Source organism: Podarcis raffonei, chromosome 14 (assembly GCF_027172205.1).
Source record: "Podarcis raffonei isolate rPodRaf1 chromosome 14, rPodRaf1.pri, whole genome shotgun sequence".
Lineage (NCBI taxonomy): Eukaryota > Metazoa > Chordata > Lepidosauria > Squamata > Lacertidae > Podarcis > Podarcis raffonei.
Window position 1 is genome coordinate 22,982,269 of NC_070615.1, and position 22,810 is coordinate 23,005,078.

General features: G+C 42.2%; 2 long non-coding RNA genes across 2 annotated transcripts; one reads left to right on the forward strand and one right to left on the reverse strand.

The window, feature by feature from the left end:
* Positions 1–5,378: 5,378 nt before the first annotated feature.
* On the reverse strand, positions 5,379–14,902 carry LOC128401696 (uncharacterized). Its single transcript, XR_008327508.1, has 3 exons — positions 14,721–14,902; positions 10,972–11,075; positions 5,379–5,570 (listed from the first exon to the last, which is right to left on the reverse strand). It is a non-coding gene; the product is annotated as an uncharacterized LOC128401696 (long non-coding RNA).
* On the forward strand, positions 12,157–22,522 carry LOC128401697 (uncharacterized). The gene is made up of 3 exons (XR_008327509.1): positions 12,157–12,568; positions 12,872–13,488; positions 21,189–22,522. It is a non-coding gene; the product is annotated as an uncharacterized LOC128401697 (long non-coding RNA).
* Positions 22,523–22,810: the final 288 nt, after the last annotated feature.

The following is a 22,810-nucleotide window of genomic DNA, read 5'->3' on the forward strand; positions in this document are numbered from 1 at the left end:
AATTCCTTGGGCTTCAGTGCCACCATCCCACTTATAAATGCATGACCCATTGATGTAGGATCACAGACATGAATGGATCTATTTCAAAACAGAGGTGCATACTCAAGATGACTTTAAAAGGTTGATACGGCACAGGGCAGTTGCCTGTTGCTGTAGAAGAGACATCACCGCCTTAGCACCCTCTAGATGCTTTGGACTACAAAACCCTCAACCAACAGCAGATGGCAGCTGATGGGAAATGTAGCAGGTGCCAAGACGGTAAAAGGTGCCATAGGTTTAGACTTAGGTGCAAGTTATCTGAAAGACCATAAAGGGACGCGGGTGGCGCTGTGGGTTAAACCACAGAGCCTAGGACTTGCCGATCAGAAGGTCGGCGATTTGAATCCCGCAACGGGGTAAGCTCCCGTTGCTCAGTCCCTGCTCCTGCCAACCTAGCAGTTCGAAAGCATGTCAAAAGTGCAAGTAGATAAATAGGTACCTCTCTGGCAGGAAGGTAAATGGCGTTTCCCTGCGCTGCTCTGGTTTGCCAGAAGTGGCTTAGTCATGCTGGCCACATGACCCGGAAGCTGTACGCCGGCTCCCTTGGCCAGTAAAGCAAGATGAGTGCCGTAACCCCAAAGTCGGCCACGACTGGACCTAATGGTCAGGGGTCCCTTTACCTTTATCTGAAAGACCATATTCCCTCATATGAACTTTTCCTTTGGAAGGAGGCCCTTCTCTTGGTTCCACTACTCTCACAGACACACTTCGTAGGGACATAGGAGAGGGTCTTCTCCTTGGTGGCTCTCAGTCTTTGGAACTCCCTGAGGAAGCTGGACTGGCTCCCTCCTAGCTCTCCTTCTGCTGATACATGAAGACTTTCTTGTTCCAACGGGTTTTTGGGAACTGACTTCTTTTAATGAAATGGCTGGTGCTGTGCTGTTTTTATTGTAATTCTTGGTACGTTTTAAACAGATTTTATATATGTATATGGTTGTAATTCTATCAGTGTTTAATTGTATTTTAATGGTTGATTTTTCTACAGTTTTCTACAGTTTTTGTTTTAATCTGTAAGCCACCTCGAGTCCTGTCAGGGGAAAAGGCAGGTTACAAATCTACAGAGTATTTATTAATTAATTAATTAATTAATTAATTATTAATAATATAGTCATTTTTATTTATTCATTTATTTTACCTACACCATGCACCCATTTACTAAAGTTCTCTGAGTAGCTTACAAAAAAGAAGAGACGAACAGTTGCACACCAACATTTCTCCAATGAAAATAGGGGCGTCCTATTCCATAATAATAATTTTACTATTTATGCCCCACCCACTGACTGGGTTGCTCCAGCCACTCTGGGCAGCTTCCAACATGAACACAATGAAACATTAAACTTAAAAAAAACAAAACAAAAAAACTTCCCTATACAGGGCTGCCTTCAGATGGTTCTGGGGTCAAATAACTCCATACCCTCCAATGAAAATAGGAAAGTCTTAAGGAAAAGCAGAACATCCTGGGATAAAATCAGAAACTGGGACGACTTCTGTAAATCTAGGACTGTCCCTGGAAAATAGGGACACTTGGAGGGTCTGCAGCTGTATACAAAAATAAAACCATAACATCCCCTAAAGCAGAGAACTAGCAACCATAGAACAAAACTCAGCGTGGCCCCAAAGATTCACAGGTCTTAAAACTTCTAGAGTTATCTAAAGGAGCTATAATTCATGAAAAATCTATATATTTAAGAAAGAAAGATCTATGCTGAGTTAGACAGACCAATGGCCTGATGGTCTAAAGCAGCTTTTCATGTCTTTACAAATATCCTTTAGTGGAGGGGCACAGCCCAGTGCTTTGCAAGTAAAAGGCTCTCCCAGGTTCAGTGTTTGGCATCTGCAGGTAAGGCTGAGAAAGACTCCTATCTAAAACTCTGCAGAGGTCTCAGAAGAAGCGTGGGCCACTGGGGAGGCTTCATAGGTAAAGGGATCCCTGACCATTAGGTCCAGTCGTGACTCACTTTGGGGTTGCAGCTCTCATCTCGCTTTATTGGCTGAGGGAGCCGGCGTACAGCTTCCGGGTCATGTGGCCAGCATGACTAAGCTGCTTCTGGCGAACCAGAGCAGCGCACGGAAACGCTGTTTACCTTCCCGCCAGAGCGCTACCTATTTATCTACTTGCACTTTGACGTGCTTTCAAACTGCTAGGTTGGCAGGAGCAGGGACCGAGCAACAGGAGCTCACCCGTTGTGGGGATTCGAACCGCCGACCTTCTGATCGGCAAGTCCTAGGCTCTGTGGTTTAACCCACAGCACCACCCACGTCCCTTCATAGTGCTAGGTAAATGTGTTTACTGGAAAGAAAAGCAGGCATACACTGTCCTTGACCACCCTACAATATGATAAGTTAAATGAATCATAAAGCAGCTTGTAAATATGACAGAAAAATGGAACCTTTCCCCCAGATAAATATCTAGAAATTGGAGAACATGTTTTGGCACTGTGCTAAGCAAACAGGCCAGCTTCATACACCATAATTTGAAGCTGGCTTAACCGATGGTAATGAAATGGCTTAATATAAGAGTAAAAAGGAAGCCTCTTTCACAGGGGAAGGAAACTTTCAGGACCTCGGAGAATAGGTCTCAACACAACGCCAAGTAAGCAAGCCAACTTCACAAACCATGGTTTGAAGTGGGCTTGTTAACCATAGGTAATGAGGTGGCTTAATATAAAAGTAACCAATCTAACTTTCTATTGATTGGGGCATTTCGCTTGGATGCTCAGTCCATTTCTGCTTTGCCATTTATTGCTGGGTGGATTAGCTAGTTAGTATTTTGGTAAATCTGCGTCTGAGGACTTTCTGTATATACTTCACTGAATCAGGGAAAAAAGAAGATAAAAAAACCCTTGAGATCCAATCTCCTGATACTGAACCTTTAAATAAGCTAAATTCACTTCACTGCATAAATCTACTCCAGCACAAGTGTTGGGTCCCCCCCCCCCCCCAGCTTGACTAAAAATACCGATGGACTTGACAAGTCGGACCCCTGATAAGTTCGGCATCTTCTAAATTGCTCTCCCCCTTTTTTCCTCTCCTTCCCTTCCAGCTCATGGAAGCCAAAGCTTTATTATAAAACAGGAGATAAGTATATCAGCATGCCTTGGATGCTAGCGGAGCAGAACACAAGCAATGAGAAGATAAGGGAATTTGGTCAAACACACACAAACCATGGAACCTAACCCGAATAGCATCAGATAAGGCCAGCAGTGAGTTTCTATTAAAATGTAATAAATAAGAGACCTGCTTTTTCAGATACTTTTTGTTGTTTCCTTTACTTCTTCAGAGGTGTAACATGTCTGTTCTTAAGAGATTGTTCTCCCATTAGCTCTTGAAAGAGGTACGGGTCAACCTATGGTAAATGCTTCACAGTCTTCTTAAGGAGCGCTTTATTAAACCTGGATAGTAAAACAACATGTACGATCCCACTTTGCCTACACAGAAATCTTATCATGATGTATATCATCGAGGACAGGCATCAGGAACCTCTAGCCTGTGTATCTAATCTGGCCTACCAGACTTCTCTATTTGTCCGCTGACATTCTGCCCGTGCAGTACACAGAGATGTTGTGGTCTGGAGTAATGGGGAGTGGGGGTCAAAGACCCTTTACTATTTCTGCAGCATCCTAGAGCATCCCAATCTGTATGAAAGGGGGGCTTTTTAGCCACCGAGAAGATTTCTTCTCACCTTTTGTGCTGGTTGGAGCCAACCAGAGTGAATGGAGGTGAGTCTTCCGCTGAGGATTGGCTCCTGGAGTCATTCTGGAGAAGGCATGCAGGGAGAACACCAAGGAGGAGTTGTTCTGTATGCTCCAGCACAAAGCATTAAGGAACATGGAAAGCACAAGCTGCTCCCATTTCAAGAGAATGGTGTGCAAGTTCTGTTACCTACGATAGAACTTCAAGGAAAACACAATTTAAGTCATTCCAAAGAAGATATTGGAGCACTCCAAATCATTTGCCCATGTGTTGTTGTTTAGTCATTTAGTCGTGTCCAACTCTTCGTGACCCCATGGACCAGAGCACGCCAGGCACTCCTGTCTTCCACTGCCTCCCGCAGTTTGGTCAGACTCATTTGCCCATGTACGTGTCCAGAAAATAGTAGATCTACTTGAAAGTCAGTGCATGGACATCTGCAAAGGTCATTGCAATGCATCCCTTACTATTATTAATATATAATTATAAGATTCCTTTATAATCTCAGAAGGTTGTATACTCTTTGAAAGGGGTGTGGCTGTAAGGGTGTGTGGCTGTGGCTGTGGCTATCACGAAGGAACCAGGCACTTCTGAACCCAGCACTACACTACTGCCAACATCCCTTCGGTTTAGGACATGCCCGTTCCCTGTTGTCACCTCCTTTCACCAGGCCTAAAGATTAGTCCTAATGATGCTGGCAGCCAGAGCCTCTTCTGCGGCTCTCACACCACAAGCTGTTTTGATCACAACACTTTGGCAACAATTAGAACTTCTCTTGCAGCACTCACTGCATCTCCAGCAGGCTCTTGCTGTTCCAGACATGTCCAGCTGCTCTCTTGTGTTTTTAGGAGGGCTTCCCCCACCCCCAGAAAATAGGTCAGGAGAGACAAAGTACAATGGCAACTGAATCCATATGGAGAAGAGATGACTCCTCTTCAAGGATCCTTGAGCATATTGAGGTGTCAGTTTCTGAAGTCCTCCCTCAACCCTTGCCATAACCAATGACATCAGTGGCAGAATCCATGCTTTGCAAGCAGAAGGTCCCAGGTTCAATTCTCAGCATCTCCAGGTAGGGCAAGGAGAGACCCCTGGAGAGCTGCTGCCCGTCAATGTACTGTTGACAACAGTGAGCTACATGGACCTGTGGTCTGACTAAGTATAGAGGCAGCTTCCTATATTCCAGCAGAGCTGGATCTGGAATGAGTAGAACCCAAGCTGATTGCTTCCTTAAACAATATGGAAATACAGTTCCCCTCACTTCTTGTTGGTGGTTACATTGGGGTGGGGAAGGCACGTTGTCACTTATTTTCCAAAGGGCAATTAAGGGCAATTTAGGTTGAGATTCTCCAACAGTTTAGGTGAAGCCCCCAAACTAGCCTTTTAAGAAAATGGCCTGGACCATGGAAGAACCCAAATGGTAAATGGGATGGATGAATCTGGCAGTTTCGTTTTTTCTAAGTTTCTCCCTTTTTCCTATCTTAAATTCAGTTGGCCATACTTTGACATCAGTTTGCATTTTGTTAAAAATGAAACCTGCTAGTTTCACTAATACATGCATTTTTACCCAGACTTTCTCCTAATATACATACTTCAGAAAAGAAAAGAAAAATGGTTGCGGAACTGCATTGCAAATTCTAGAGAAGTGCAAATTTCAAAGGATAACATTTTAATTCACTTTTTTGTGAGGGGAGTGTGAATTAAGTAAGTCTGCATTAATATGGGAACTGCACAAAATATATCCCCTATCTCTTATGGTGATGATCAGCTTCGGTAGTTAAGGCTCTTAATGGTTATGGGCCTTGCAGTTCCTTGACTCCACTGATTTCTGGTGCTGGTTTTGGCTGCAAGGGAAAAAATATATAAGCCCATTGAGGACTCTGGTTAGAAGAAGATCAACTGAGAATGTAAATGATATAAGTTGAAGATCATCTGTTCAGTGTCTAGTGGCAATTGTCTGTGTCATAAAACAAAACAACAGCAATGGTGTTCTCTTTTTATCCTGCAAATTCAGGCAAGCTTAAGTAGAGCTGTTTATATCTATCTTGGGACAGCCACCAGTGAGAAAATATCACACTGGCTAGCTGATATCTCAGCCATTCTGCTTTATTCTACCCTTTCTTCTTATGAGCTTTCCCTGCTTTCTCAATCTCACCCCCCAACACAAAAAAATATTCAGTTGCATTAAGTGACTTTAAGAATTTATTACTTTTCAGTGAAATGGGCAGGGTGAAAGGAAGGGACATTCATCAGGCATGTTAACAATTTAATTAAAGGGATGTTAAATACAATCTCAATACAGAGAGCTAAGTACATTGTGTCCATGTATCTCCCCCCTCCTTCCCCCCCACCTATATTTTAGAAGCTCAATTCTTTGCCAAAATCACATTCATAAAAAAGTTAAGAGTTGGCTGTAAAAAAATGATATAAGAAAGGGGGAAATTGCTGGGGAAGGCAGCAGGATTCCAGTGGCACTGGGAGGCCATTTTACTGTCATATGGCTTACATATTTAGACATTATTCCAAGAGATAAGAACAGTGGTGCCATTCACACAGGAGAATCGAAATGAGAGCATATGTGTCGCACCCTTTAAATTCAGGTGGCTTCAAGCTGTGTCATATAATCCCAGCCTCAATTAAACTCCCCAAGGTCACCGGTACCCAACCAGGTCAGTCATAAATAAGATGGGTGATAGTCCTAGCCACAGAAAAGCCATATTTATGCTTTGCCCACAATTCAGAGCTATTAAAAGAAGCCTTCACACACACACACACACACACACACACACACACACACACACAGAGTGGGGGAGGAAAGGGAGAAAGGGTCTTCATTCCAGCAATATCATGATGCTTGGCACAATTTTGGATATCGATAAAAATGCACAAACAGCCTTTCTCCTGATTGTAAAAAAATTGTATGATGGTCAGCAAGTGTGGTATGCTGAGCATGATATTATTTATATTATAAAAATAACATATACATTGGATATCAGTCAATATTCAGGGAGAACAGAAGAATATCTTCCCAAATGAAACACCCTACTTCTGCAGAAAGAATATTAGGAGGGCATCCAAGCTTGCCCCAAATGACAAATGTCCAAGAGCTGTTTATATGAGGAGTGTGCACAGACCCCAAGATTCACCATGAATCTCTCTGTGTATGAATATTCCAGTGTGTTTGTGAGTCGCTCTGTGCATTCTCTGCTTCAGTTTGTGATTCAGCTCCTCAACTGCTCTGAATAAAACGATGCTCTGTGTTCTACCGTGCTTCCGTAATGGGAAATATAACACCAGCTATAACTTTTCCCCTGGTTCGGTCCCCGACATCTCCAGGTGGGGTTGCGAGAGAACCCTGTCTGAAATTCAGGAGAGCCACTGCCAGTCAACCTAGTCCATGGGTAGGCAAACTAAGGCCCGGGGGCCGGATCCGGCCCAATCGCCTTCTAAATCCGGCCCGTGGACGGTCCGGGAATCAGTGTGTTTTTACATGAGTAGAATGTGTCCTTTTATTTAAAATGCGTCTCTGAAAAAGTTTGCTGACCCCTGACCTAGGCAATATAGTGGTACCTCGGGTTAAGTACTTAATTCGTTCTGGAGGTCCATTCTAACCTGAAACTGTTCTTAACCTGAAGCACCACTTTAGCTAATGGGGCCTTCTGCTGCCGCCATGCCACCGGAGCACGATTTCTGTTCTCATCCTGAAGCAAAGTTCTTAACCCGAGGTACTATTTCTGGGTTAGCAGAGTCTTTAACCTGAAGCGTCTGTAACCTGAAGTGTCTGTAACCCAAGGTACCACTGTATAGAGCACCTTTGCCCAGTGATGCAGCTAGCTTTATGGTGCATTGGGGAAGAGGCAATTTTACCCACTTCACAGCCTTCCCCCACCCTATGTCTATTTTGCTTTAGCTGTCAAGGTGAGGCGAGAAGAGAAAATGCTATCTTTTACACCTTAGGCCCCAGGTTTTCACATGATTCTCATGTTCCCCACTTTGAAGACCAAACCTAGAAAAGCAAGAAATGGTGTGGCGAAGTGCACAGGAGTGTAGCTCAGTGTTAGAGCATTGGCCTTGCATGGAGAAGGCCCAAGGTTCAATTTCTGGTGCAGGGCTGGGAAAATCTCCTGCCTGGAAGCCCATAGACACACCGCCAATCTGAACAGACAACACTGTGCTTACAGTCGAATTAGCTAATGGAGCCTCATGCTGCTGCCGCACCGCAGGACCACAATTTCTGTTCTCATCCTGAAGCAAAGTTCTTAACCCGAGGTACTATTTCTGGGTTAGGGGAGTCTGTAACCTGAAGCGTATGTAACCCGAGGTACCACTGTACTGAGCTAGATTAGCCAATGGTCTAACTCAATATAAGGCAGCTTCCTATGTTCCTGATGTAGTGAGACAAAAGCTACTCTGCACCATTTCCCATCATGGTTTAGAGGGAAATATCATGATGGGTGGGGTTCAATGAAGTGTATTTCCCTGCCTGATTATCACATATTTATTAAACACCGTGGGATTAAATATTTTCTGGCATGTTGATTTCTAAATGTTGACTCTGTTTAGTAGTTTGCATGAAATCATTCATTCATGTCTGTCCAATATTGAATCTTAGTCATCTTCTCTTCAATATGGTATAGTTCTTTCAAAGCTATGGTATAATTATGACACAAATCCACCTCTATGAAGGCTTTGAGATGGCTTCTGACTGGGAATCTGAAGCTTATTCTGAATGTACTAAATGATCTACCAAATGTAAGGAAGTTTTTAAAAAATTACTTCTCAATGAAACACCCTTGGTGGCCAGATTAATTGGAGAGCCAACTTATCTCCCTCTTTGAGATCTTAGTTTTTACGGGACGGTAACTATCTTAGTTGGTAAGATTAGTCCTGCCTCATTGCCTTTTCTGCACAAATGGTTGGAGTCAAATTCCATGCTGCGCAAAGTGAATTGCAAGGATAGACTGCCAACCTAAGCACATTTTACCAGAAAAGTCCATTGAAAGGAGAGGGACCGACTTTTGAATAAATGTGCTTATTGTCGGGCTGACAGGCTTCTCGTTTTTGTGTAATGCCTCTTTTGAGAAGGATGATGCTTTTCCTTGATGGAACTAATGGAGAAGATTAAGGCTCATTCGAAAAAGTGATTCATAATGTGTGCAAATAAACAAGAGCTGTGTGCAAATGGCCCGGTCAAAACTCTCCATCCTATTTGAAGGCAGAGAAATGGTGAGCAGGGGGAGCATTTCATCAAATTTCTCCCGGGACAGGATAAATTCTCAAGAAGTTTCTCCAATAGTTTCCTCAACTGTGGCTAGAACACAGTTCCTACCCCCTGCCAGGTTTTCTTTTTTTGCTACTAATGCCTGACAACAATTGTGCATCATCTGCAATCTCTAAGACTTAGCTTTTTTTGGAGGACATATGTGGCAGGGGGGAGATGGGGGCCATTACAAAAATAGTGTGATATATTCTGAGAAAACTCTGCAACGTGGCCTTTCCTTTGGAATGGGGTGAGTAAATGAGAGATCTCAAAAGGTTTCTCAGAAAATTTTTGATTTTTTTTTTCTTTATTTAGGGGAGGCTGAGCTCTAAAACAAGCAGACTTTGTGTATATGTAGTTATACATAGAAATAAAAACAAGAGAAATGGTATATAAGGATCATATGTGTGGCTGGTGACCATGGGCAGATCCAGCTCATACACTGAAAGCCCATCCGACACATATTTAAAGCACATGACTTCTCCAAAGAATTCTGGGAACTGTAGTTCCCCCCTCACAGAACAGCAATTCACAGTACCTTTAACAATCTACAGTTCCTAGGATTCTTTGGAGAAAGTAATATGCTTTTAATGTGCTTTGGATGAGCCTTAAATGGATGGTGTGGATCTGCCCCGAATATTTGGCTTCACATCTTAGCTCAGCATCACCTCCCAGATTCAGTTCCTCATCTGTAAAATGTGTATTATAAGTTGTTCTAAGGCAAGTGAATGGAAGCATTTTCATCAATGAGAAATGTGGATCACATGTATATTACTCACCTGAGTAGAGGAAAGGGTGATTCCTCTTTTGATTACTGCTAGAACAAACAAGGAAGCAAGATCCTAAAGAAGCATGACAAAGACCTACAGGAATGGACAAGCCCCATGCCTAAACAGAAATGCCCTCAACAGGAAATCTGCACTATTGTGGCAATGAATCCTCAGATTGGCTGATCTGGTGGGGTGGCATAAGAGTTCACAAGCTTTCCAGCTCCACAGGAAAGGCAGTAAGTTTTCTGGAATGTTTACAGTCCAGGATTATCATAGGAAGGAAAACTTGTTGGTTTGGCTGGGATTTAACAAAATCACAGAGGCCACAGGAACAGGAGTAGGCCAAGGACAGGAAAAGCTCTCAGAAAGTAGGGGATCTGAGGGACAAGGAGTCCAGAAATTTGGGTGCAGAAGGAAGGGTACCGTGTAGACAATGAATTGAGATGCAAAAGGGATATATAAGAAATTTGAGGGGAAAGGCAGAGATGACAGAAGTCTGAGGCAAGAGAAGGCTCTGAAGAAACTGTACAGTACCTTTAGGGATAGAGGCAGGAGAGAAATGTGTGAGCAAAGAACTGGGGTTTGATTTCAACTCTCAAACCCCAGGTCTTTGCTCATTGACTTCAATAAGCTCTTGAATAAAGTATATCCTTTGCCTGTTTGCAGGCCCCCAGGAGCAATGTGTAGAAGCAGCCTTACCCACCTGAAGGGGATCCAGTGGGTTATATCTGCTAGACCTACCCAGAGTAAACCCATTGAAATTAATGGGCACAATGAATTGAAGTGTATTGATTTGAGTGGGTCTACTCTGATGATAACTTAGTTTGATGCACACCCTTGAAAGAGTTAATTAATGGAAGAGGCCATTATTATTGTGAAAATGTTACTTTTGCAAACACCTCTGTTCCCCGTAGTCATTGCTGCACACTGTGGCAATGGACGGCTTTGAATTCCAGCAGTGGAATCTAACTGTCCATCTGCATCAGTCTGCATGGGAAATCTCAACAAATGTTTTTCTGAGCATTTTATGTGTTTCTAATCCCCGAGCTAGCTTGCCATCCATAATACACTGTGGGGTAATAGCATGGGCTTGAGGATCGAATGTCCTGCGTGAGGGATTAGACTCACAAAAAGGCTGTGGCAACAATGGAAGGACTTCCGCTTAGACTTTAGCCAAACATCACATTTCTAAAGAAGGGGAGGTGGGAAGCTTACCAAATATCTCTCTCCTTTAGTTCTGTTTCCAAAGCATCTTCCTCTTCCCCTTCACGTATCTAGCTTTGAAATCTGTGCACCGCAGCGACCCCTTCTGGCAGGCCCTAAGAAAAACAGCTGTCAGCTGGCCAATGCCAAGAGGGTTTCCTAGGCTGCACTTAGAACTCAAGCTCAGTAGAATAATTAGCATCCATTCTTTTTTCTGTTTGGAAGAAAAGTGATGTGTTTCTCTGCATTGCTTGGTAGGGGCAAACTTTCCCAGAATAAATGGAAAGTGTGTGTGTGTGTGTGTGTGTGTGTGTGTGTGTGTGTGAGGGAGAGAGAGCATGGCCTGATCTCTACAAAGTATTTAATCTCAAGTCAAAGCAGTCCACCCCTACATCTGGGGGAGCCCTGCTCTTCATTTTTTTTTTACTAGCTTTGTGATAAGACAGATATGTCTGACATGCTTAAGACACCAATTAAGGGATACTGCCCAAGTCCATTTCCCCCCAAGTACAAGCAAGATAAGTTACAACATCCAGAGTTATTCATTAACTGGGAAAGAAAAGGGGAAAGCTAGAGGGAGGAGAGTATACACTTCAACAGTTGTGCGGCATTCATGTCAACTTCAGTTTCCTGCTTCTTCTTTTCTTCAACTCTTTAATCCTTTAAGTCAGTGGAATTGGAGTGAGCAAGCATAAAATCTTTCAAACCCCCCGCCTTTCCAAGGGGATTCCCAGGCCATCCTGGCAAATTGGCTCTTGAGCAGGAGAGCTCTAGTTTCATTTCCATGAACCTTTTATTATTATTATTTTGCAAAACTATGAAGCAAAGTATATCAGGACAGTTTATAGCCAGAGGCCGTGATGTGAGTTTATGGGCCGAGTCTGGGAATTGCTGCAGAACAGAGGGCATGCTGGATATCCAGCAAGTGTCTAGTCCTCAAGGCTATCCTAAATTACTTTCAGCATTCCTGTTCTCCTGGTAAAAAGTTTTCCACCAGCAGGCAGTTGTTGTGCAAGAGAATGCATAAGCAGGTTGCTGGCCATGCAATAAACTGTGCCTTCTGTAGTGCAATGGCTATCTGCTGTTTTTAAATTGTTGCAATCTGGCTTGAGACCTTATGGTGAAGGGTGGGTAAGACAACAACAATAATTTTCTTCCCGTTTTGCTTTGTTTACCACCACTTATGCCTTGCTATCTCATCCAAAACTTGGAAGAGAATTGCAACTCACATGAAGGAACTACTCTGTTCATTCCTTCCACAAATGACTATGATGGGAGTGCACCGGGGAAATAATTTATTGTGATTAAAAGCTAGACTTGTTAGCCAAAGCAAAATATCCCCTCCCCTGTTTCTCCATCACCTCCCTCTCATCTACACCCCTCCCCTCTCAAGCTCTGGGTGTTTCCTGAGTCAATATGGTTTTCATTTCTCAAGGTGGGAAAAGGGAAAGGGTGGGAAGGTTGTGTGTAGGGATGGGGGATATATTTGATTCAGTTCATATTTAAAAGAGAACCTGCCCAAACCACACTTTCTGAAACACTAGGAGAACAACAAGAACAAAAAAGTCATCTGTTGAAGTTTGCATTTCTCTGAATTTTGCAATGCCAGGTAATAATTTTCCAGCCCGGTAAAATGTATTCCTATACTATGGTAAAGTGTCTATATGCATGCCTATACGATGGTAAAGTGCCCATAAAAATGCATATGTTAGTGAAAATAACATACAAAAGGGGGGATTGCTTTGCAAAAATGTGCATGTTAGGTAAAATTCAAACTAAAATGCAGATGAATTTACAGAGAGACTTAAAAAAACTCTGTCACTGAAATATGAAGAACTGAACTTAAGGCTGGAAAAATGAGAAGTTAACAGAAACAAAAAAAATTGACACTCATCCCTTGTTGTGTTTTTAGCTTTTTGGAAAATCAGAGGCAAAATAACTGCTTTTAAGATTCTCTGGTCTAGACACTTTGTTAATGGCATGATCTGAATTGAGAATATGGGAGTCTTCCCCAAATCACCCTCATCATTCAGGGGACGCATAGAATGATCAACTTCCCTACTGAAAAGTAGCCTGCACATCATCAGCATCGTCTTCATCTGAAGTTGCCTTTGTAGAATGTCATGTGATCATCCCACACGCAACTGGTTCTTTGTTCCACATTGGCAAACAAGTGAGTAACCATTTATTAAAGCCTCGGTTAATGATTAATTAGCTGTTCATATACTATTGATGAGTGGAACCTATCTGCTGTCACCTGGACCTGGGTAGCGTGCAAAGTTGCTATGCAAAGAGGGCTCTCTATAACGCTTCCTCGCTCCCCCTGCCTTGCTGGTCTGGATTCAATGCTTTCATGACAGGCAGAAGCAAGAAAACCAGTGTTGCTCTGGCAAGTTTGTTGGAGAAGACAAAATGAGAAGACTGTGCTTAGAGTTACATTGAATCGGATTTGGAGAGTCCTGCTCAGGTGAGACATCTGGTGAAGGTCAGAGCAGAACAAATAGAAGTGTGATAAGACCAGCAAAAAAGGTAAATTAATTAAAATTAAAAATCCTGTGATTTTTTTTAATGAGGGGTGGTATATAGATTATACAACCATAGCTATGTTTAGGAAACCCTCCTGGTAGTTCCATCACCCTCAAAAGTTTGGGGTATAATGGCCTGGGAGAGGGCATTCTTTCCCCACAGCGCTGCGTCTGGCATCTTATTTAAGTAGTTTTTACTTTAATGTTGTACTTTTACATTGCTGTTATCCACCCTGGGACCTTTCAGTGAATGGGAGGTAAGAAATAATAATAATAATAATAATAATAATAATAGCAGCATATCAATCCACCTATTTATCCACTCATCTTACGAAAGCAACAGTTGCTGCTATTATTACTAGGTTTCCGGGGCTTATGGCTGGAAGACAACAATCACTTTTTCCATTCATAGGTCAAAACTTGGAATTCTCTTATACTAGAGCTGGCCTTGAATTTTGCCTAAAGGAAAAAGTTCAAGGCAAAGTAGATGTTGACTAGTGATGGAGACATTGGGCGAGTTCAGGATGTGAACTTTTCCAGTTAACAATTCTTCACCCCAGCTTGAGGCAAGCTCAGACTTTGCAGTCTGCCCCCACCCCCAAAGGTGTATTTTACTGAAAAGCAAAAATCAGGAGCCTCCTCCTTCACCTCATTTACTTTGGCTCTCAGGCAAGTCATCTGAAGAGTTCTGAAGGAATTTTGGGGCTAATGGGAGATGTAGTCTAAGACAGTTGGAGGGCACCAGTTCTAGAGTTGCAGAAGATGGTGGAGGACAAGGAGATGACCCATTCTGAAGAGGTACACTATATTAGTAATGATATGGAGGATAATAATAATCCACAGGAACACGGAAAGCTGCCTAATAGTCAGATCATTGATCCATATATGTTCAGTATTGTTGACACTCACTAACAGCTATTCTTCAGAGTTTCAGTCAGGGGTCTACCTGGGGAATGAACCTGAGACCTTCTGCATGTAAAGCACATGTTCTACCACTGAGCTACAGTCCTTCTCCGAAATTTGCACACCACATTTGCAGGCAAAGTGCCCATTTGCTGTAGTGAAGTAGCCCCACCATGGCTGAGGATTTGGTGAATTGTGTGGAAGAAATATATATATTTACATACTGTACAAACAAACATACATACATACAGTACATGTAAAAAAAAATTCTACCTGTATATCGATCTACACATAAATAAATACATGTATAAAAGAAAACAATCTTCGGTTTACCTTTCCATCTTCCCAGGGATAGCAAACTTCATGGCAGGATGAAGAAAATGAGTTTATTAAGTTGACTCTAGCAAACGACTCGGGGATCTGGATGAAGCTCCTTGAGCTATGTCAACATTTTCTTGAAAGATATCAGAGATTATTTGATGTTTACTTTTTTAAGTACGGGTATTTGTAAGTTTTTTTTTTTAGAAAAAAAAATGCCAAGGAGCATTTTATTACATTTTAAAATGTAATTCCTGATCCCAAGGTGCTGTCTATATAAATCTCAACAAACCTACAAAATCGCTATCTATATTAGATCAGCAAATCCTCTCAGGCCCAGAGCTGGGCAGTGTGTTAAGAATAAGAGGCAGAAGTGAAATTCCTTGGTAATAAAACTTCTGAGCCCTGACAAGTGTATGGGAATGCCATTTCGTGCAATGATGCCTGGACTTTCATATCACACCGTCCTTTATTCTATCTGTTCTGTTCTTCTTCCCCTTAACCTCGGTTTCTTAACTGCACAGCTCACCAGGATCTCAGGGAAAGGAAATATACTTAATTCAAGGTTCTGGTTTTATCCTATAAAGTGTACAGGGGGAATCTCAAACCCAGGAGCTGAATCTGGCCCTGAAAGACTCTCTATATGGCTCTCAGAACTACTCACCCTATTTTTGCCTGTCTTTGGTGTGTGTGTCCTTGAACCCTTGCTTGATAGTGGCTCTTGCTTGTCTGGTTGGCAGATAGAGAGGCGCCTGTGTGTGTGTGTGTGTGTGTGTGTGTATGTGTGAGTGTAGAAACTAGCCTACAATGCAACAGTAAAATTGCCCTCTTTCTCCTCTGGCCCCAACCACCATTGGCATGTGGCCCTCAGATTGAAAAAGTGACACAGCAAACATCATTAAACAATGCTGCTGCTCTGTCCCCTTTCCGCACATGCATGCTTCTGTTCCTCTACCATTCCCCCATGAAAACTGTATACTGTACCTGGTATACTACCCAAATTTCATGACTTTACTTGGGTGCTTTCCTGGGGTTCCAAACAGATCCCCCCCCGAAACAATTAACATGGAAATAAGTGCCAACGTTCCACTAGAATTTTGGAAGTGGATTCTGAAAGCTCAAATATAATGTGTAAATTAACAGTTTGGGAAAGATCAGAGAAACGGAATAAATCTGCTGTGTGAATGCAGCCTTGTTGACCTCTCCCAATTGGAAAGAGAGTATATGTATAGCCAAAGGGAAGATTCTGTTTTCCCTACCTTTAAATCTTCTTGAACTTTTTGAGCAAAAGAAGAAATGATGGTGCTGGTAGGGCTATGCTCCCCTTATTGGACTTGAGGCCACAGCAAATGGCCAACCTCACCACCCTCTGTAGTCTTCTTCCAGGGAGTGGTGGAAATATTTTTGCAATGCATTGAACACGGTAATTGTAAACATGCTGGAAAATGCTCTTCCTATTTTCCTGCAGCTGCCTCTGATTCAAACTGGTGACCTTAGCAAAGTAGCAACACGTGTTTATTGAAGAAGGAAAAAAAAGAAGGAAAGAAAGGGAGGGAGGGAGAGAACAGAGGGATCATCTATCGCTGGGATGAAAGACAGAGACAAAATCTCCAATCTGTAATGCAGATTTATTAACAGTCATTCACTGGTTTTCACTGAAATACTCTTCACATAACCTTGACTTTATTAAGTAGTCCTTAAGGTGCATTTTGAAGACAGATAATGAGTTTGGGGAATAGGCTTATCTACATCAAGCTAATCTTTAACAGCTTGGAAAGGAACTTGGAGGAACTTCTTCCACTTCTCGCGGAATCACAGTCATTTTTTTAACAAAAAAAATCAAGTGTGTTTAAAAAAACAAAAAAAACCTGTCATCTTTAATAGGAAGAGTTTATTGAGCACAACTCTGTTTTTATAGGTCCATACACTGGGGGAAGGGGGAAGAATTAGGAGGAAAAGATGGATGGATATTGGATTTGCGATAGTGTTAGATATTCCAGCAGTAACAGAAAAATGTGGGTAAATACTGACACATGAGCAGTAAGGCACCATACAACCCACAATGTGCAATTCCAAACACTGCAGTTGGCAAAGTATATTTTGAACTCTTGGTAATATATTGTAGGATAACAATATTTTCCCCCAGCGTCATTAGCAAAGTCACCTTCTTGCATTCCAAATTGGTGGAGAAGGGCTTTTTCATTTCATTCCATCTAGCAACTAACAAAATGAATTCCACAAAGGGCAAATGTAAGGTTCTGTACTTAGGCAGGACTAATCAGATAAACAAATGTAGGATGGGGAACACCTGGTTTGACAGCAGTACATGTGAAAAGGATCCAGAGGTCTTAGTAGACCACAAGCTTAACATGAGTTGACACATATGCATCAAAGAAAGAACATGCATTTAAACCAACTAAGACACATGGGAGCCATGTGGAATGATGTTTTTTAAAACCAGCAATTGTAGAAATAATTTTTTATTTGATTATATTACTAATGTAATTACCTGGACGTAGTTGGGGCTGTTGGGGGGGGGGGAACTGTATTTGATTGCTTGTATTTGATTATATGTTGTTCTTATATTCAACTAATAAAATATTCAAACCACCACCACCACCATGAGTTGACAGTGTTATGCAACAGCAAAAACTGAATAACAAATTAACTAACACAATTCCAGACAGCATCAAGAGAAGTATAATGTCCAGAACGGGACACAAGTTAAGAAGGATATTGACAAGCTGGAACATATGCAGAGGAGGACAACCAAGATGATTGAAGGTCTGGAAACCAAGCCTTATGTGGAATGGTTGAAAGAGTTGGGTATGTTTATCCTGGAGAAGAGAAGACTGAGAAGTGATATGATAGCCATCTTCAAATTTCTGAAGGGTTGTCATATGAAAGATGGAGCAAGCTCATTTTGTGTTTCTCCAAAGGAGAGGACCCAAACAATGGATTCAAATTATACAAAAGGAAATTCTGACTAAATATTAGTAAGAATTTTCTGATGGCAAGAGCTGTTTGACAGTGGGATAGACTACCTTGGGATGTAGTGGATTTTCCTTCATTGGAGGCTTTTAAGCAGAACTCAGATGGCCATCTGTTGGGGATTATTTAGCTATGATTTCTGATTGCAAGGGGTGGAATAAATGACCTTTGGGATCACTTCCAAATCTGCAATTCCACAGTTCTACTAGGTATTTTAGGAAGCTGTTTGTCTCTTCTATGCATCTGGAGACCTTTGAAGATGTCTTCACCCAATTTGATGTGATGTTTCCTGAGATCGGGGAGGAAGTATTGGGCACTATTTTGAATTAGGATGGCAGACTGAACCTATCAAACCTGCACCAATGTTAATCAGATTTTGTATGCTGGTTCCTGTGATCAAGGAGCAGCGTTTGGATACAATCTGATTCAAAATGGTGGACTGAAGTATTCAAAACTGCATGCATTTAGACACCTCTTACAATATCACAACTATTTTTTGTGTAATTGTTCCTGAGATCAAGGAATAGGTTTTCTTCTGTGTTTGGTTACCAGTGGACACCATTTTGAATCAAGATGGCAGATTGCACCTTTCTAAACTGCACTGCTCCCGCTCCCAATTCCTGATCAGCATTGTTTACAAGGCTGCTAGTAGTTATTTTATAAGCAAAACAGAGCCTTTCCTTCATTTAAAATAGGGGGGATGCTTAGCAATAGTTTTTGGGGTGAGAAAAGTCTCTGCATGGAATATTAGCAGTAAGGATGGGCAAAGCTGTTAATTTCATCCCGTTTCAGTCTTGCTGGCACTCTGTCATAGATTGTTCAATCTCCTTGCACTCATACATACATACATACATACATACATAAATGCATATGTATTGCATACTTTTCAATCTTTTTCAATGCATTTGCCAGCAAAGTACGCCTGTTGTGTTTGTTGTTCACAGAAAGTATACATTTTGTGTGCGTTTTTTGCACATGAAGAGTACATTGAAAAATTCAGAGGAGTGCACAGTCTGACTGGGATTTGCATTCAGGAGTGTGAAATTGGGTTGGCCTGTCCTAGTTAGAAGGAATGAGACAGATGAATAGATCGATGGATAGATGGGCAGATCAAAACAATTCCTTTGCTAGGAAAAAAGCCTGTGTAAAACCCAGTACATTTTTGCAAATTCCAGGCTAGTTGGCTTTTGAACAGATGTGTCATTTGAAGGCAAAGCCTCATTTGGTCTGGTGAGCTTGCCCTGGTTTTGAATCCCAGCTGCTGGCGTACAAAACCATAAATTGGCTCGGGCTTGCTTGAACGACTCCTGAACTTTTCAGGGAACCTTTTGATGAACCTGCTCTGGATTTTGGGCTGGGGGGGGGAGGCGTGCTCAGAAGGCAATCATGAAAGCTAACACCAGGTGAGGTTCACTCAGAGCCAAACGTTTTCATGAGCTATGGGTTGGGAAAGGAAGGAGGGGGGCATCTTTCTAATTAGAAAGCAGAGTCTAAAGCTAAGAGACATTAACAAGCCCTGGCTACTGTCTGACCAGCAGTAAATCCCAGAATTGATTTAGTTCTAAGTTTCTAAAAAGTTTAGTGCACAAGTGCATAGTAGCTTGCTCTTTTTTTGAGACAGAGAGAGAGGGCAGGACAACTTCTTAAAAGCTCAAGGGGAGCAGGGGAAAGGAAGCTCTTGTAAGCAGACCCTCAGAAATGCCATTTTGATTTAACCTTATTGTCCTAGAAAGGAAGGATTGCATCTGCAAACATACCTTTCTTTGCTGCTTTTGTCAATAGCAAAGTTGTTTTGCTAATGGTTATCTGCTAACAAGTCCTTGACCTGCTTGTAAACACTTTTTTTTTTTGCCGGAAAACCTCAGGCCGTGGCCTCGGGCCTTTGCGTCAACAACAAGAGATAAAGTGACCACAACTTAACCTGCTCTGGCCTGGAGTGCCCTCTGCTGCCCCTTGACCAAGTGACTTTCTAATCTGTGTCCTTCTGAAAGGAATGGGGAGCTTATAAGGGTGGGCCAGAGACTGGGAAAGATGCATTAGCTAGGAGGAAATCAATTTCCTTCACAGTCTTTCCCACCCTCTTTCAGTGGGAAGCACTTAATTGAAAGTGGTGGGTGATTAAATACCCAAGAGTAGGATGGGGTGTCTGTGTTTTGGAAAAAAACACTTCCCAAACACCTTGTTCTTTCATTCACTCCCTCTATATATGAGAACTGCACATGGTGGGATCCACCCGATAGTATAATTTCTGCAACCAGAATATTCAAGATTCTGCAATCAGAACAAATACAGGGCACTTTTGGAGGAGAAGAATTGGGAGAGGAAAATGAGAGGACAATCAAGGCCAGCCCTACCATGAGGCATTGGGTTTCAAAAGCAAATTGAGAGGGGCAGAAGAACGCTTATCCACTTCCACTATCCATTGTTGCCTCCTGACACCCTACCATTTCCATTCTACCTTTGGAGGCAAACTGACACTCATCTCTGGAATCTCAGCAACAGGGAACGGTCACTTCAAATTCCTCAAATTAAACATCTTTTGAAGTTAAAGGATTCGGTAAATTCATGGAGGATGTGGCTTATCAGTGGCCACTAAACCTGATGGATATGTTCAACATCCACTGTATAATGAGTGAAAATAATGGAGGACTTCTGAGAAGGAACGGGGAGATGAAATGGTGGTCAAAGCCTTGATCAAAGGGATGGAGCGATTCCCCTATGAGGAACAGTTGCAGCATTTTGGGGACTTTGTAGTTTAAGGAAAAAGCAAGTAATTATCATCTCACTGATCATCTAAATTTATGCATGGCTTGGAGAAAGTGGACCGAGAAAAGCTTTTCTCCCTCTCTCACAACACTAGATCTCATGGACGTCCAATAAAGCAGAATGTTAAAAGATTCAGGACATATAAAAATGGACTTCTTCATGCACTACATAGTGATTCTGTGGAGCACTCCTGCAGGAGGCAGTGATGGCCCCCAAATTTAAAAGGCTATAAGAAAGGATTAGACAAAATCATAGAGAATAAATCTGTAAATTGCTGCTAGCCACAATGGAGGCTATGTTCTGCCTCCACAGTCAGAGCAGTGTGCTTCTGGATGCCAGTTGCTGACAAAGATCCTGCTTTGCAGCTTTCTCACTGACATCTGTGAGAACAGGATGCTGGACTAGATGGGTCATTGGTTTGACCCAACATGCTCTTCTTATGTTCCTTGATGGGAAGAAGCTTCCTTGCTTTGTGGTCGAGCACCTGCTCTGCATGCAGAAGGCCTAAAGTTTAATCCCCAAGTAGAACTGGGCAAGATTCCTGTCTGAACCCCCAGAGAACTGCTGCCATCTGGGGTTGTCAGTGCTGAGCTAGATGGGTTGACTTTGTCTAAGACTGCTTCCTCTGTTCCTACCATGGAATGAGCCCTTAGGAGCTATGTGTTGAATTGTGGAGTAATGGTGGCATCAGATGAAATTTCTGTGCATTTTCTCTATCACGGTAAGGTCGGAAGGATAAGCAGAAAATGTGGAGCACCCCAGAGCTTTCCTTGCTGGCAACAAATAAGGAACATTCCACAGGGACTGTAACTGGATTCTCTAAGCATATTCAGGTATTGGAGTATATTTCACTGTTATATTCATATTGTCAATAATGGGACCTTTCTGCGGGAAATGATGGCTCTTTCTGTAAACATAATAATATTTGGAAGAGGGGGAAAAAGCACAGCAAATGTTGGACCACCAAAAAAGAAAAAGAAAAAATTAAATTGCTGGAGTATTCCCTGGTCAGCAAAACTTACCCAGGGAATGCTTAGTTTCATTCAGTTTGCTGAATCAGTAGTTTTGCACTTTTTTTTAAAGCAGTGACTTTTCAGATTCATGAGGGTACGGAAGGCAATCTTCATATTTATAAGGACAAGCTGTCAACTTGTTTTCCATAATTTATAAACTCCTTAAAACAAACAAAAAAAAAGGCTTCACTTTCCTACTGTTGGAATGATGGAAATGACCTGTAAATGCAACAGGGGAGACTTAGGGCAGGACCCAGCCAGATTTAAGGACTTCAAAGACTCTTTAATGTCACTGGAAGGGTTAAGCATGTGCTGAAATCCCTCCTGCTGAGATCAGCTTAAAAGTGCATTGCCATGACAGTATCATGCCTCTGCTTTCAATGATGATGATGATGAGCCTGTTTTTCTGAAACCCCTTAGAGCAGCTAACATTACAAAACACAATAATCAAAGAATTACAGTTTAAGAGTTAGAACTTAATCAAAGCATAGTGTAGCAACAACAGAGAGAGTCTTTTCGGGTTGTTGGCCTGTGAACATAAGCCCTGCTGGATCGGAACAATGGTCCATTTCACTTAACATCTTGTTCTCACAGTGGCCGACCAGATACCTGTGGGAAGTCTACAAGCAAAAGCTGAGCGCAACAGCACTCTGATAGAATCACTGAATTATAGAGTTGCAAGGGATTCCAAGGGTCATCTAGTCCAACCCCCTGCCATGCAGAAATCACAGGTGAAGAATTTCTGACAGATGGTCATCTAACCTCTGTTTAAAGCTCTCCAGTGGAGGAGAAACCATCACCTTCCCAGGCAGTCCACTTTATCAAAGGCCTTACCGAAATCCGGATATGTTACATCCACAGCATCCCCCTGAGCCACCAAGCTTGTAACATTATATATAAAAAAGGGAAATAAATAAGATTACTCTGGCATGACTTTTTTTTTTGAGGAACCCATGCTGGCTCTTAGTAATCACAGCATCCTTTACTAAGTGATCATGTACTTAGTTTAATTATGTGTTCTAGGACCTTTCCTGATATTGACATAAACTGACCAGACGGTGTTTGCCTGTGTTCTCTTCTCCCCGCTTTATGAAGCTGGGCTGGGGACAACATTTGCCCACCATCAGCCTGCAGGGATCTCACCTGTTCTCCAAGGCTTCAGATTACAGACAGCTTTCTCAAAGATTATTATTCCCCACCTGCAATCCCCAACATCCTGCTTCTGACGGCGCTGTCATGATAGGGACGAAATCCTGATGGAAAGGGAAAGGAAGCTAAAATGGCTACAGTTTGCATGTTTGTCTTTGATCAGGAATAGCAATCAACCAAGCAAAT